Source organism: Bos mutus, chromosome X (genome assembly GCF_027580195.1).
Source record: "Bos mutus isolate GX-2022 chromosome X, NWIPB_WYAK_1.1, whole genome shotgun sequence".
Lineage (NCBI taxonomy): Eukaryota > Metazoa > Chordata > Mammalia > Artiodactyla > Bovidae > Bos > Bos mutus.
Window position 1 is genome coordinate 85,520,066 of NC_091646.1, and position 16,549 is coordinate 85,536,614.

Genomic DNA, 16,549 nt, shown 5'->3' on the forward strand with positions numbered 1-16,549 from the left:
TGTTTTCAAATTATTTATGCTTTGTGTCTCTCTCTGATGTACTATGGCTTTATTAATGTTACCAGCTGTATTCCTTATATCCTGTATATTTTATAGGATTATTATCTCCTGTATTACCCAGTGTGTGACCAGGCTTCCAACAAAATTACTGATGGCTAAACATATTTGGGAGGGATTGGGGACAGGAGGAGAAGGGGATGACAGAGGATGAGATGGCTGGATGGCATCACTGACTCAATGGAGGTGAGTCTGAGTGAACTCCGGGAGTTGGTGTTGGACAGGAGGCCTGGCGTGCTGCGATTCATGGGGTCTCAAAGAGTCGGACACGACTAAGTGACTGAACTGAACTGAACTGAAACATCTTGAAGTAGTCAATCATGTATACATACATATATATATGCATGTATGTATAAAACTCTACACAGAATAATTATAATAGTGCAACTGTAGATATGGGAAGAAGCAACAAGGGAAAACAGTTTCTGGATCATAATAGACTAGTAAAACAGGCAACCCAGAGAATTTTAGGTTATCAGTATGGACTAATTTAAAAATTAGCACATTGTGTCTATCAAGAGAAGCCTCACCTAATCTAGGATGAGACTTCCTAGTGTTGTGGGGAAAATTGGTCTGGAAATGCCTCAAACCTTGGTTGAATTTATGACCAAGAAGAGGTTCTGTGGGCCAAAAAAGTGTTGCTTTTCACTAAACAAAGAATGTTTTGCTGTTCTTTCACTAAACAAAGAATGCTGTCTGTCATTCTGGTAAACAATAAATGTTGCCTGTCATTAAGCCATCAGCCACTGCAATCATCCTCCAAGGTGTGATCTGAGAGGAATTCATGATGGCCTTAGATAGTAAGGATGCATATGAAAGGAATATTTTCAATGATCCCAGACTCTCCCATCTTACCATAGATAAATAGGCACTAAAGTCATTAACTTGAGGTGTATCTGTTTTCTCTGATTAGCACTAATCTTCTGATCTTTGTCTACATGTTTGTTTGTTTTTCAGGAAAATATCCTGTATATTCTGACTCCTCCTGGAACTCTTCGGAACAGCTTCTCAGAAATATCTGAGCAGTTGTATCCTGGGCTATAATCCTCAGTGAGGTCACTGAATAAAGCATAATTCTCAACTTTTAGGTTGTGCTTTTAAGTTGACATCTGAAAATGTTCCACATCTTATAATTTATGACTGTTTTGGTTTCTACCTTGCTGTATTTTTAGGGGCTTTCATCTACAGATGGCATGGAATATTTTAGGCAAACTATGTGCTGTATACTAACATGGAAACATTTCCATCACGTAGAAACATATGTGACCCATGTGCATATTTCAACCATTCTATATAGAATTGCTGTTTTTCTCCTAATTTGAGAAGTACATTTAAAACCAAAGCCAAATTCAATTTGATCTCCATATTTGTCCAATAATTTATATTTAAATTTTTTATCAATATGAATTAATAGCAGCAATAATATATAGAGATACAGTTTTAAAGTCATTATGTCAATTTACACTGTGGTTTTTATTAATTACCAAAGGTACATAATATGCACTTCTTTGGTATTCTATTTCCATCAAACACAGAAACTTCAAAAAAATTCACTATAAAGCAGATTTCAAATAAGTTGTTAGTTACGTCTAAATTTTAAAAATAAGCTTAAGATTTATTCTAAAATTATCTATGCAACAATTCCTGATTTTAGTTGAGAAATGTAAATTAAAACTAAAATGCTATTCCAGTAAATACCCTCTAAAATGGCTGAATGAAAAAGTCAAACATTAACAGGTCATGGTGAGTCTGAGAAATAACTAGACCTTTCATAACTGCTAAGAAGGAGTGTACATTAGTAAAAGAACCTTTGAAAACTGTTTGAGAGTAGTTACTAAAACTAGACATATCAAGCTGCACTCCTATAACTCATAGGAATGAATATATGTCCTTAATTAATACTTGCCCAAACCTAAAAACATTAATGCCCATAAACAGAATACGAGTAATTATGATATAGGCATACAATAGAACTCTGTACAAGGAAAAATGAACTATTTCTACATGCGGAAGTGTGGCTGAACCTTACAAACTGCTGAGTAATATTTCACTTATTTTGACTTACTATTCAGAGACAAAAGGAATACATACTATAAAGCTTAAAAATAAGCAAAAACAAATTCCCAAGTAGCCCAGTGGGTAAAGAATCTGCCTGCAATGCAGGAGGCACAGGAGACACGAGTTCAATCCCTGGGTCTGGAAGATCCCCTGGAAGAGGAAATGGTAGCCCACTCCAGTATTCTTGCCTGGAAAATCCCATGGATATAGGAGCCTGGGGGGCTACAGTCCATGGGGTCACAGTCAGACACGACTGAAGGACAAAGCAATCTATGATTTTAGTATATTCAAACAAAAACCTGTACACAAATGTCCATAGCAGCATTAGTCATAATAGCCCTGAAGTGGATACAATTCAAATATCCATTAACTAATTAATAAATAAACAAAATGTGGTATACCCATACAATGGAACATTATTCAGCTATAAAGTGAATGAAGTACTGATACATCCTATAACATAGATGAACATCAAATATAGTATTATATTAAGCAAAATAATCCAGACATAATAGGCCACATATTGCATAATTCCATTCATATGTAATATGAAGAATAGCCAAATCCATAGATATAGAAAGTAAATTAGTAGTTTCTAGTGGATGGGAGGAATGAGGGATAAGTGCTAAATAGGTATGGGGTTTCTTTTTAAATGATGAAATATTCTGGAAATAGCCATGATAGTTCTATGACACTGTGAATGTACTAAAAACCATTGAATGGTACACTTTAAATGGTTAAAATAGTGATTTTTATGTTGTGTGAATTTTATCTCTATAATAATAATTTAAAAAAAGCATTAATTTGTGGTTTTAGAAGTCAAGATAATATTTTTTGGTTCAGAATAATAACTGGAAAAGGGCATGAGGGAATTTTAGATTCTGATAGTATGCTAGCTCTTGATCCGGGTAGTAGTTACCGGGATGTATCCACTCTGTGAAAATTCAAGTAGCTATACATTTATTATGATCTATTTGTAATGTATGTAATGTTTCATTTAAAATATAAAAAAAAATAGAGGGGACGGTCCTAAGATGGCGGAGGAATAGGACAGGGAGACCACTTTATCCCCCACAAATTCATCAAAAGAACATTTAAACGCTGAATAAATTCCACAAAACAACTTCTGAATGCTGGCAGAGGACATCAGGCACCCAGAAAAGCAGCCCATTGTCTTCAAAAGGAGGTAGGAAAAAATATAAAAGAAAAAAAAAAAGAGAGAGAGAGACAAAGAGATAGGGATGGAGCCCCATCCCAGGAAGGGAGTCTTAAAAAGAGAGTAGTTTCCAAACACCAGGAAACTCTCTCACTGCCGAGTCTGTGGCAAGCCTTGGACCCACAGAGGGCAACATAACTGGGAGGAAAAATAAATGAATAATTAAAACCCACAGATTACGTGCCCAACGGTAACTCCCCCTGTGGAGAAGCAGCGCAGACGCCTGCGCCCACTGCTAGCAAGTGGGGGCTGGGCAGGGAGGCGCGGGCTGCATTGCTTAAAGTAAGGACCAGGTCTGAATGCCCCGAGGGCAATCTGAGGGAACTAACTTGGGCTAGCAAACCAGACTGTGGGATAGCTATCATGCGAAAAGCCCTAACCTAAGACACCGCCAGGCCCACTCACAGAACAAAGGACTGTACAGAGCTAGTCAGCTGCAGACCATCCCCCTCCAGTGACAGGAAGGCAGAGCCAGAAGGGGGCAGTCACAACCCCAGAGAGACATTATCTACCAAATTCCAAGGAGGCTTCTTTCCTAAGACTTCTTGGGGTTCTGGACAGTCAACATCTGCCTGAGAAGGTGCGCCGGTTGTACACCCAGAAAACTGAGTGGCAGGGACAGGGGAGGCGATAAATCACTGTGACCTCGCTCGCCAAACACCTCATCACCTGAGCTTCTTGGACCTGAGAAGGGAACAAAACGCAAGCCCAACCCAGTCTGCACCTCTGAGGACTACCTGAGTGCCTGAACCTGAGCGGCTTAGACTTGGGAAGTGCATACAACCCAGGGCAGGCCTCAGACAGTTCCTGGAGGAGCAACCTAGAGCCTGAGCAGTGTGGGTGGGGAGGGCACATGTGCTGTGAGCGGGGGCAGGCCCAGTGTGGCTGAGACACTGTGAGCACAGGCCAGTGTTATCTGTTTGCAGCGTCCCTCCCTCCCCAAAGCACAACTGAACAAGTGAGTCTAAAAAAGTGTCCACCACCCCCACCCCCTTGTGTCAGGGCAGAATTCAGACAGTGAAGAGACCAGCAAACAGAAGAAGCTAAAACAGAGGGAACCGCCTTGGAAGTGACATGTGCAATAGATTAAAACCCTGTAGTTAGTACTGACTATATAGGAAGGGGCCTACAGGTCTTGAGAAATATAAGCCAGACCAAGGAATTATCCAAAAATGAACTGACCCCACACTGCCCACAAACAACACCAGAGAAAGTCCTAGATATATTTTTACTATTTTTATGATCATTCTTTTTTTTTATTATTAATTTAATTTTATGTCCTCTATTACTCCTTTAATTTTCATTTTTATAACCTACTATTACTTTTGCAAAAAAAAAAAGACCCTATTTTTTAAAGCAAACTTCATATATATATATATATATATATATATATATATACACATACACACATATATATATATATATTATTTTTTGTGACTTTTTATTTTCTTTTCTTTAATATTGTACATTTGAAAATCCAACCTCTACTCTAGATTTTTAATCTTTGTTTTTTGGTATTTGTTATCAATTTTGTACCTTTAAGAACCCAATCTTCAGTACCCATTTTTACTTGGGAGCGAGATTACTGGCTTGACGGCTCTCTCCCACTTTGCACTCTCCTTTTTCTCCACCAGGGTGCCTCAATCTCCTCCCTCCCCCTTCTCCTCTCTACCCAACTCTGTGAATCTCTTTGTGTGTTCCAGACGGTGGAGAACACTTAGGGAACTGATTACTGGCTGGATCTGTCTCTCTCCTTTTGATTTCCTCCGTTATCCTCCTGGCCACCTCTGTCTCCTACCTCCCTCTTCTCTTCTCTGTATAACTCCATGAACATCTCTGAGTGGTCCAGACTGTGCAGCGCACATAAGGAAGTGATTACTGGCTAGCTTGCTCTCTCCTCTTTTGATTCCACCTCATCTCAACGGGTCACCTCTAACTCCTTCCTCCCTCTTCTCTTCTCCATGTAACTCTGTGAGCCTCTCTGGGTATCCCTCACCATGGAGAAACTTTTCATCTTTAACCTAGATGTTTTATCAATGGTGCTGAATCGATGGAGAAGTCTTGAGGCTACTGTAAAAATAAGACTGAAAACCAGAAGCAGGAGGCTTAAGTCCAAATCCTGAGAACACCAGAGAACTCCTGGCTCCAGGGAACATTAATCGACAGGAGCTCATCAAACAGGTCCATACCTACACTGAAACCAAGCACCACCCAAGGGCCAACAAGTTCTAGAGCAAGACATACCATGCAAATTCTCCACCAACAAAGGACCATAGCCCTGAGCTTCAAAATACAGGCTGCCCAAAGTTACTCCAAACATGTTGACATCTCATAACTCATTACTGGACACTTCATTGCACTCCAGAAAGAAGAAATACAGCTCCACCCACCAGAACACTGACACAAGCTTCCCAAACCAGGAAACCTTGACAAGCCACCCGTACAACCCCACCCACAGTGAGGAAATTCCATAATAAAGAGAACTCCACAAACTGCCAGAATACAGAAAGGCCAAGCCAAACTCAGCAATATAAACAAGATGAAGAGACAGAGGAATACCCAGCAGGTAAAGGAACAGGATAAATGTCCACCAAATCAAACAAAAGAGGAAGAGATAGGGAATCTACCTGATAAAGAATTCTGAATAATGATAGTTAAAATGATCCAAAATATTGAAATCAAAATTGAATCACAGATAAATAGCCTGGACACAAGGATTGAGAAGTGCAAGAAAGGTTTAACAAGGACCTAGAAGAAATAAAAAAGAGTCAATATATAATGAATAATGCAATAAATGGGATCAAAAACACTCTGGAGGCAATAAATAGTAGTATAACGGAGGCAGAAGATAGGATTAGTGAAGTAGAAGATTAGAATGGTAGAAATAAATGAATCAGTGAGGAAAAAAGAAAAACGAATTTAAAGAAATGAGGACAATCTCAGGGACCACCAGGACAATATTAAACGCCCCAACATTCGAATCATAAGGGTCCCAGAAGAAGAAAACAAAAAGAAAGACCATGAGAAAATACTTGAGGAGATAATAGTTGAAAACTTCCCTAAAATGGGGAAGGAAATAATCACCCAAGTTGAAGAAACCCAGAGAGTCCCAAGCAGTATAAACCCAAGGCAAAACACCCCAAGACACATATTAATCAAATTAACAAAGATCAAACACAAAGAACAAATATTAAAAGCAACAAGGGAAAAACAACAAATAACACAAAAGGGGATTCCCATAAGGATAACAGCTGATCTTTCAATAGAAACTCTTCAGGCCAGAAGGGAATGGAAGGACATACTTAATGTGAGGAAAGAAAATAACCTACAGCCCAGATTACTGTACCCAGCAAGGATATCATTCAAATATGAAGGAGAAATCAAAAGCTTTACAGACAAGCAAAAGCCAAGAGAATCCAGCATCACCAAACCAGCTCTGCAACAAATGCTAAAGGATATGCTCTAGACAGGAAATACAAAAAGGGTGTATAAACTCGAAAGCAAAATAAAGTAAATGGCAACAGGATCAAACTTATCAATAATTATCTTAAATGTAAATGGGTTGAATGTCCCATTGAAAAGACAAAGAGTGACTGAATGGATACAAAAACAAGACCCCTATATATGTTGTCTACAAGAGACCCACCTCAAAATAGGGGACACATACAGACTGAAAGTGAAGGGATGGAAAAAGATATTCCATGCAAATAAAGACCAAAAGAAAGCTGGAGTAGCAATACTCATATCAGATAAAATAGACTTTAAAACAAAGGCTGTGAAAAGAGACAAAGATGGAGACTACATAATGATCAAAGGATCAATCCAAGAAGAAGATATAACAATTATAAATATATATGCAACCAACATAGGAGCACTGCAATATGTAAGACAAATACTAACAAGTATGAAAGGGGAAATTAACAATAACACCATAATAGTGGGAGACTTTAATACCCAACTCACACCTATGGATAGATCAACTAAACAGAAACTTAACAAGGAAACACAAGCTTTAAATGATACAATAGACCAGTTAGACCTAATTGATATCTATAGGACATTTCACCCCAAAACAATGAATTTCAACTTTTTCTCAAGTGCACACGGAACCTTCTCCAGGATAGATCACATCCTGGGCCATAAATCTAGCCTTGGTAATTTCAAAAAAATAGAAATCATTCCAAGCATCTTTTCTGACCACAATGCAGTAAGATTAGATCTCAGTTACAAGAGAAAAACTATTAAAAATTCCAACATATGGAGGCTGAACAACACGCTGCTGAATAACCAACAAATCACAGAAGAAACCAAAAAAGAAATCAAAATATGCATACAAACGAATGAAAATGAAAACACAACAACCCAGAACCTGTGGGACACTGTAAAAAGCTGTGCTAAGGGGAAAGTTCATAGCAATACAGGCATACCTCAAGAAACAAGAAAAAAGTCAAATAAATAACCTAACTCTACACCTAAAGCAACTAGAAAAGGAAGAAGTGAAGAACCCCAGGGTTAGTAGAAGAAAAGAAATCTTAAAAATTAGGGCAGAAATAAATGCAAAAGAAAAGAGACCATAGCAAAATTCAACAAAGTCAAAAACTGATTCTTTGAAAGGATAAATAAAATTGATAAAACATTATCCAGACTCATCAAGAAACAAAGGGAGAAAAGTCAAATCAATAAAATTAGAAATGTAAATGGAGAGATCACACAGACAACACACAATACAAAGGATCATAAGAGACTATTATCAGCAATTATATGCCAATAAAATGGACAACTTGGAAGAAATGGACAAATTCTTAGAAAAGTACAACTTTCCAAAACTGAACCAGGAAGAAATAGAATCTTAAGAGACTCATCACAAGCACAGAAATTGAAACTGTAATCAGAAATCTTCCAGCAAACAAAAGCACAAGTCCAGACGGTTTCACAGCTGAATTCTACCAAAAATTTAGAGAACAGCTAACACCTATCCTACTCAAACTCTTCCAGAAAATTGCAGAGGAAGGTGAACTTCTAAACTCATTCTATGAGGCCACCATCACCCTAATAGCAAAACCTGACAAAGATGCCACAAAAAAGAAAACTACAGGCCAATATCACTGATGAACATAGATGCAAAAATCCTTAGCAAAATTCTAGCAATCAGAATCCAACAGCACATTAAAAAGATCATACACCATGACCAAGTGGGCTTTATCCCAGGGATGCAAGGATTCTTCGATATCCGCAAATCAGTCAATGTAATACACCACATTAACAAATTGAAAAATAAAAGCCATATGATTATCTCAGTAGATGCAGAGAAAGCCTTTGACAAAATTCAACATCCATTTATGATAAAAAGTCTAAAAAAAGCAGGAATAGAAGGAACATACCTCAACATACTAAAAGCTATATATGACAAACCCACAGCAAACATTATCCTCAATGGTGAAAAATTGAAAGCTTTTCCCCTAAAGTCAGGAACAAGACAAGGGTGCCCACTTTCACCACTACTATTCAACATAGTTTTGGAAGTTTTGGCCACAGCAATCAGAGCAGAAAAAGAAATAAAAGAATCCCAATTGGAAAAGAAGAAGTAAAACTCTCACTGTTTGCAGATGACATGATCCTCTACATAGAAAACCCTAAAGACTCCACCAGAAAATTACTAGAGCTAATCAATGAATATAGTAAAGTTGCAGGATAAAAAATCAACACACAGAATTCCCTTGCATTCCTATACACTAATAATGAGAAAATAGAAAGAGAAATTAAGGAAACAATTCCATTCACCATTGCAACGAAAAGCATAAAATACTTAGGAATATATCTACCTAAAGAAACTAAAGACCTATATACAGAAAACTATAAAACACTGGTGAAAGAAATCAAAGAGGACACTAATAGATGGAGAAATATATCATGTTCATGGATCAGAAGAATCAATATAGTGAAAATGAGTATACAATTCAAAGCAATCTATAGATTCAGTGCAATCCCTATCAAGCTACCAATGGTATTTTTCACAGAGCTACAACAAAGAATTTCACAATTTGTATGGAAATACAAAAAACCTCAAATAGCCAAAGCTATCTTGAGAAAGAAGAATGGAACTGGAGGAATCAACCTGCCTGACTTCAGGCTCTACTACAAAGCCACAGTCATCAAGACAGTATGGTACTGGCACAAAGACAGAAATATAGATCAATGGAACAAAATAGAAAGCCCAGAGATAAATCCCTGCACCTATGGACACCTTATCTTTGACAAAGTAGGGAAGAATATACAATGGAGAAAAGACAATCTCTTTAACAAGTGGTGCTGTGAAAACTGGTCAACCACTTGTAAAAGAATGAAACTAGAACACTTTCTAACACCATACACAAAAATAAACTCAAAAGGGTTTAAATATCTAAACATAAGACCAGAAACCATAAAACTCCTAGAGGAGAACATAGGCAAAACGCTCTCTGACATAAATCACAGCAGGATCCTCTATGACCCACTTCCCAGAATATTGGAAATAAAAGCAAAAATAAACAAATGGGACCTAATTAAAATTAAAAGCTTCTGCACAACAAAGGAAACTATAAGAAGGTGAAAAGACAGCCTTCAGAATGGGAGAAAAGAATAGCAAATGAAGCAACTGACAAACAACTAATCTCAAAAATATACAAGCAAGTCCTGCAGCTCAATTCCAGAAAAATAAATGACCCAATCAGAAAATGGGCCAAAGAACTAAACAGACATTTCTCCAAAGACATACAGATGGCTAACAAACACATGAAAATATGCTCAACATCACTCATTATCAGAGAAATGCAAATCAAAACCACAATGATGTACCATTTCACGCCAGTCAGAATGGCTGCGATCCAAAAATCCACAAGCAATAAATGCTGGACAGGTGTGGAGAAAAGGGAACCCTCTTACAGTGTTGGTGGTAATGCAAACTAGTACAGCCACTATGGAGAACAGTTTGGAGATTCCTTAAAAAACTGTAAATAGAACTGCCTTATGATCCAGCAATCCCACTGCTGGGCATACACACCGAGGAAACCAGAATTGAAAGAGACACATGTAGCCCAATGTTCATCACAGCACTGTTTATAATAGCCAGGACATGGAAGCAACCTAGATGTCCATCAGCAGACGAATGGATAAGAAAGCTGTGGTACATATACACAATGGAGTATTACTCAGCCATTAAAAAGAATACATTTGAATCAGTTCTAATGAGGTGGATGAAACTGGAGCCTATTATACAGAGTGAAGTAAGCCAGAAAGAAAAACATCAATACAGTATACTAACACATATATATGGAATTTAGAAAGACACTAACGATAACCCTGTATGTGAGATAGCAAAAGAGACACAGATGTATAGAACAGTCTTTTGGACTATGTGGGAGAGGGAGAGGGTGGGATGATTTTGGAGAATGGCATTGAAACATGTATAATATCATATAAGAAATGAATTGCCAGTCCAGGTTCGATGCAGGATACAGGATGCTTGGGGCTGGTGCACTGGGATGACCCAGAGGGATGGTACAGGGAGGGAGGTGGTAGCAGGGTTCAGGAAGGAGAACACGTGTACACCTGTGGTGGATTCATGGTGATGTACGACAAAATCAATACAATATTGTAATTAGCCTCCAATTTAAATAAATTTAAATTTAAAACATTTTAAAAATATATAAAAAATAATAAATTTTACAAATAAAATGCTTCATAGAACCAGTTATGATTCAATATATAGTAACTTAAAAATTAAAGCAAGGAATGATTAAAATATATAATGCAGTTTCAAAACAGATAACCTATAGGTTATCTGAATTTTTATTGAATCAAGAATGTATCAATCTTGCAAAGAATAATCAATAAAAAATGAATTATCAGATTTACATTTAGGTTAAAATACTTTCTAAACTTTTGTTGTAGAAAGAGTTGAAAGCACCAAACAGTAAAACACCAAAGATGTAAAATAATTAATAGCATCTAATTTGATCACATTTTGGCATTTCAACAGGCAAACCTAAATTTGGCAAGCTTTTCTCTTCACTTCTTATCTTCATGAAAATTCTGAAATGTAGATAGTATTTGATAGATGACTTATGCTGCAATAACATGTATTTGAAGGTTTCATATGGCTAACTGTAACTGGAAAATACTGGGCATTGAAAAATCACCATTAAGCTTTTATACAGATGTTAGAGACCAAAGACACTGAAGAAAAGCCTAAACATTTGACTGTAGAGAAAACTTATCTTTTTTTGTTGTTTAAATTTTCATTTCTGTTTCTGGGAAGAATCTTTAAAGATTTGTATAAATTCAGGTAACATTTTATCTTTGAGGAATTTTTTACCCCAAAAGAATCTAAGATGAAGGACAACAAGAACCATTTTGCAAACAAGATCCTAAGCAGCGAGTCTTTATAATATTCAGTAGATTTGGTACACAGATTTAGTAATAAAAAGAACTATCCAATGCCTACTATAGATATAGAAAACAAACTGGTGGTTGTCAGAGGGGAGGTGCGGGGAGGCAGGCGAAAAGGGTGAGGGTATTAAAAGATACAAATTTCCAGCTACAAGGCTGGGGGTGTAATGCACAGCATAGGGAATATGGTCAATAATATTGTAATAACTTTGTATGGTGACAGATAAAACTAGACTTGTTGTGATCATTTCACAATGTAGAAAACTGTCAAATTCCATTTAATAGAATGCTTCTCTTCCATTTTTACTTTCTTGAAGTCTTTTGATAAAAAGAAATGTGGCAAGAGCAAGAGAACAAGATGGTGTAGGTGCAGGTGGACGTGGAATACATCTCTCTCCACGGATACATCAGGAATACACCTTCAGACACAGAAGTGCATGCAGAATACCAGCTGAGAGCAGACAGGAGGACCTGACCAGTGGAAAAGAATATATAGAACCAAGCAAAACTCATTAAGAGGAAGGAACTAGGGGAAAAAAAACAGGAATATTAGTAGGACTGGACTTGCCCTCAGCAGGTGGGTGAACTGAAGCAGGGGTCCCATCCCCATATGAGGGAAATTGTCTGAGTCAGAGGAGAAACATTTAAGGGTAAGAGTGAAACAGCTGATCTGTGGCAGCCTAAATGGAATGAGAATCAGACAGTACTTGACTCAGTCATACATACCTTGGACAGGGATGCAGGTCCCCTGAAAGATGCAGTGGCTGGGAGCTGGAGTTTAGGGATTGTGGAGCAATCCCAGGGCAAGGGCTGCTGTTGACTGCAGAGAGACAGATAGAAAGGGTGTGAGGGAGGAGATTTTGGTGGGAAATGCCTGTAGAACAAAGCCAGCCAGTCATCAAAGCAAGGCAGTACAGCTGAGTCATGCATACGGGGTGGAGCCATCACCATAACCTTTCACCCCACATGCCAGCATCGCATCAGGCAGCTTAACAATAGAGAGGCTGGCCCATCAAACACCTGAAGCACTGAACTACAGAATAGGACCCAAACCAGGGTGCCACTTTAAGTGCCTGATGCACCAAACAACAGAGACGGACTCCAGGCAAGGGAGCCCTTTAAGTTCCTGAACAGGCAGGGCTATGGAGAAAGACTGGCCAAAGAGCCCTTCTGATCACCAGCTATAAGAGGCTTGAAAAAAGACTCTGATAGGGCCATAACTCCTCCAGCAGAGGCAGTTCATGTCCCTGCAAACTTGCCACCATCAGGGTCCCTGCAAGCCAAGCAGTTGTGCCATGTACATGCTCAGCTCTCACTGGGGCAGAGCTGCCACAGGCAAAAATAGCCTTGAGGCTATGTGTTCAGGGTAGCTTCGGTTGTGTCCAACTCCTTGTGACCCTATAGACTGTGGCCTGCCAGGCTACTCTGTCAGGGGGGCTCTCCAGTCAAGAATACTGGAGCATATTGGCCAATACTAGTTGCCATATCCTTCCAGAGCACTATATTTCCTGCTGCCTAACCACCAACTCCTCTGAGTACCTGGTGCTGCCAGAACCCCTGTGACCCAAGCAGCTGCCTCACCTCCACACATGGCCCACACAGGAGCAAACCCAAGTCCTCGAGGGCAGCCCTAGGAGCAAACCCCAGTGGACAACCTTCATGCAGAGGTGAAAATAAAACCACAATTGAAACCCAGGGGTAGTGTGGCAAAGGAAGAAGACCCAAAACCTTCCCACCAGCTGTACAAGCTGCAGATTAAATCCACATGATCAACTAGGCAGACTCTGTGTCTATGGAATATATAAAAAGATATTGAGAGCCCCCACAAAAGAAAACGCACTAGTTCTGATAGCTGTGGACATTGAAGGAAGAACACACAGGAGTAGGACCAGATTAGAATCTGAGCTGCCCCCACAGCAGGTCTAGAGATCAGTAGAGTGCTGGAGTGCATCCTAGCAACGTGAGGTGTACTGTGACTCCCAGCGAGGGAAAGGACTCTGACAGCAGTGACTCAAGAAAAACTTAGTAGTCTTATGTTTTCACTTGCTCTGTAGATTCTGTTAGATTTTGTTTTTCTTTTTTCTTCCCCTCTCCCTGCCCCTCCCCCCATTGTAGTTGTCAATTTTATTGGCACTATGAAATCTAATTAAGGTTTTGAGCTTTTTTTTTCCCTCAGTCACATTATTTATTGTTGTTATAAACCTCTGCTTCTACATTGGGCTTTTGCAGTTCTGTGAAGTTTTTCCTATTTTTTTTTTTTTTACTCTGTTTTTAATTTTAGTATTTAATTTTTTAAGTCTACTATCATTTTTACATTTATTCCTAATTGCATTTCCTACTGTACTTTTCCCCTTGCAGTTAATCTTTAATGTATATAAATCTGCTTTATATACCTCTATTTAACTTTGCATATGTATTCTTTTTTTCTTTTCTTTCTTTCCTTTCCTCTTAGCATATTTGTTAGTTTTATTTTCATTGCTTTATTCCCCAATTGGCATCTTGCTTTAGTTTTGTTTTCCAGTTTGTGCTTTAGTTAGTTTTGTTCTTAACTGGTAGAAATAATTTTTGGTTTCCTTTGTTTACCAGGTCAATCTATTGTACTTTACTTTTGTTGGACTGTTTTGATTTTCCTTACAGGTGCATATGTATTTGTGTATATTCAGTCACACTTTTTATTATTGTTATAAACCTCTACATTGGGATTTTGCAGTTCTGTGGAGTTTTTTTTCCTTTTTTCTTTCTTCTTTTTTTTTTTTTTTTCTCTTTCTTATAATTTCAATTTTAATTTTTTAACCTATTATATTTTTCTACATTTATTCCTTTGTTTGCCTTTCCTATTGGTCTTTGCCCCTTGAGTTAATCGTTAATGTATATAAATCTTCTTCATCTACCTCTACTTAATTTTACATATCTATTCCTTCTTTCTTTTCTTTTTTCCTTTCCTCTTAACATATTTGTTAGTTTTGTTTTCCAGTTGTGCTTTGGTTAGTTTTGTTTTTAACTGGTAAATATAATTTTTGATTTCCTTTGTGTGTAGGGTCAATCTACTGTACTTTATTTTTGTTGGACTGTTTTGACTTTCCTTATGGGTGTATATGTATAAGTGTATATTCCATTACTTTAATTATATGCCTGATTTTGCAACTGCCATTTGTCTGGGGTTCATCTTTGTTTTCTTATTTTTGGATATTTGTTTCAATATCACTTAATGCCATAAGAAACCACTTGTGGAATCTTTGTTCCTGACCAGAAATCAAGTCCTGAGACTTTGGAGTGGGAACACTGACTCCAAGACCCTATTCTATCAGAGAACTAACCCTGGGACTATCAAATAGTGAGAACTCACACAAAGGAAACCACTTGAATACAAGACCCAGCATCACTCAACCACCAGTAGCACCCTGGGCAGGATGCCTCATCTAAACAATAAACAAAACAAATATATAAATCCAATGATCAGCAGGCAGCATTACCACCTCACTCAGCCTTGCCCATCAGAAGAAAAAAAACAAAAACAAAAACAACAAAAAATACTCAGCATAAATCTCACCCTATATGAAGCTTACACAAACCACTGGACCAACCTTAGAAGGGAAGAAATGAAAAGGAAGAAAGAATTCAACCTTGAAGCCTGGGAAAAGGAGACCTCAAACACAGTAAGTAAAAAAAAAAAAAAAAAAGTAATAATGAAAAGGCAAAGCGATACTACACAAATGAAGGAACAAGCTAGAAACACAGAAGTCCAAATAAATGAAGAAGAAATAGGCAAACTACCTGGGAAATAATTCAGAATGATGATAGTAAAGATGATCAAAAACCTTGAAAACAAAATGGAGAAAATGCAAGAATCAATTAACAAAGAACTAGAAGAATTAAAGAACAAACATACAGAGACAAACAACACAATTACTGAAATTAAAAATACTGTGGAAGGAATCAATAGCAGAATATATGAAGCCAAAGAAAGAATCAGTGAGCTGGAAGATAAAATGGTGGAAATAACTGCTGAAGACCAGATTAAAGTAAAAAGAATGAAAAGAACTGAGGCTAGTCTCAGAGATCCCTGGGACAATATCAAACACACCAACATTCGAATTATAGGGGTCCCAGAAGAAGAGAAAAAGAAAGGGTATGAGAAAAATTTTGAAGAGATTATAGTTGAAAATTTCCCCAACGTGGAAAAGTAAATAGTCAAAAAATCTAAGATGTGCAAAGAATCTCATACAGTAAAAACCCAAGGAGAAACTCGACAAGACACATACTAATCAAACTAACAAAGACTAAACACAAAGAAAATATTAAAAGCAGCAAGGGAAAACCAACAAGTAACACACAAGGGAACCCCCATACATTTAACAGCTGTTCTTTCAGCAGACTCTGCAGGCCAAAAGGGAATGGCAGGATATAGTTAAAGTACTGAAAGGGAAAAATCTACAACCAAGATTACTTTACCTGGCAAGGATCTCATTGAAAACTGATGGAGAAATAAAAAGCTTTTCAGACAAGCAAAAGTAAAGATAATTCAGTACCATCAAGCCAGCTTTACAATAAATGTTAAACGGACTTATATAGTCAAGAAATATAAGAAGAAAAAAGATCTACAAGATCAACCCCCCAAAATTAAGAAAATGGCAATAGGAACATACATATCAATAATTACTTAAAATGTAAATAGATTAAATGCTCCAAGCAAAGACACAGACTGGCTGAATGGATCCAAAAACAAGACCCATATATATGCAGTCTACAAGAAACCCACTTCAGACCTCAAGACACATATAGACTGAAAGT

The 16,549-nt window shown here is 37.7% G+C and overlaps 1 long non-coding RNA gene across 1 annotated transcript in view; it reads right to left on the reverse strand.

Moving 5' to 3' along the window:
- LOC138986403 (uncharacterized) overlaps positions 1-16,179 on the reverse strand; it is a 61,529-nt gene extending 45,350 nt beyond the window's left edge. Inside the window, exons 1-3 of the long non-coding RNA XR_011463253.1 lie at positions 15,533-16,179; positions 15,309-15,342; positions 12,485-12,578 (exon numbers count right to left, since the gene is read on the reverse strand). This is a non-coding gene — a long non-coding RNA (uncharacterized lncRNA). The remainder of the gene's footprint in view (positions 1-12,484; positions 12,579-15,308; positions 15,343-15,532) is intronic.
- Between the last annotated feature and the right edge of the window lie 370 nt (positions 16,180-16,549).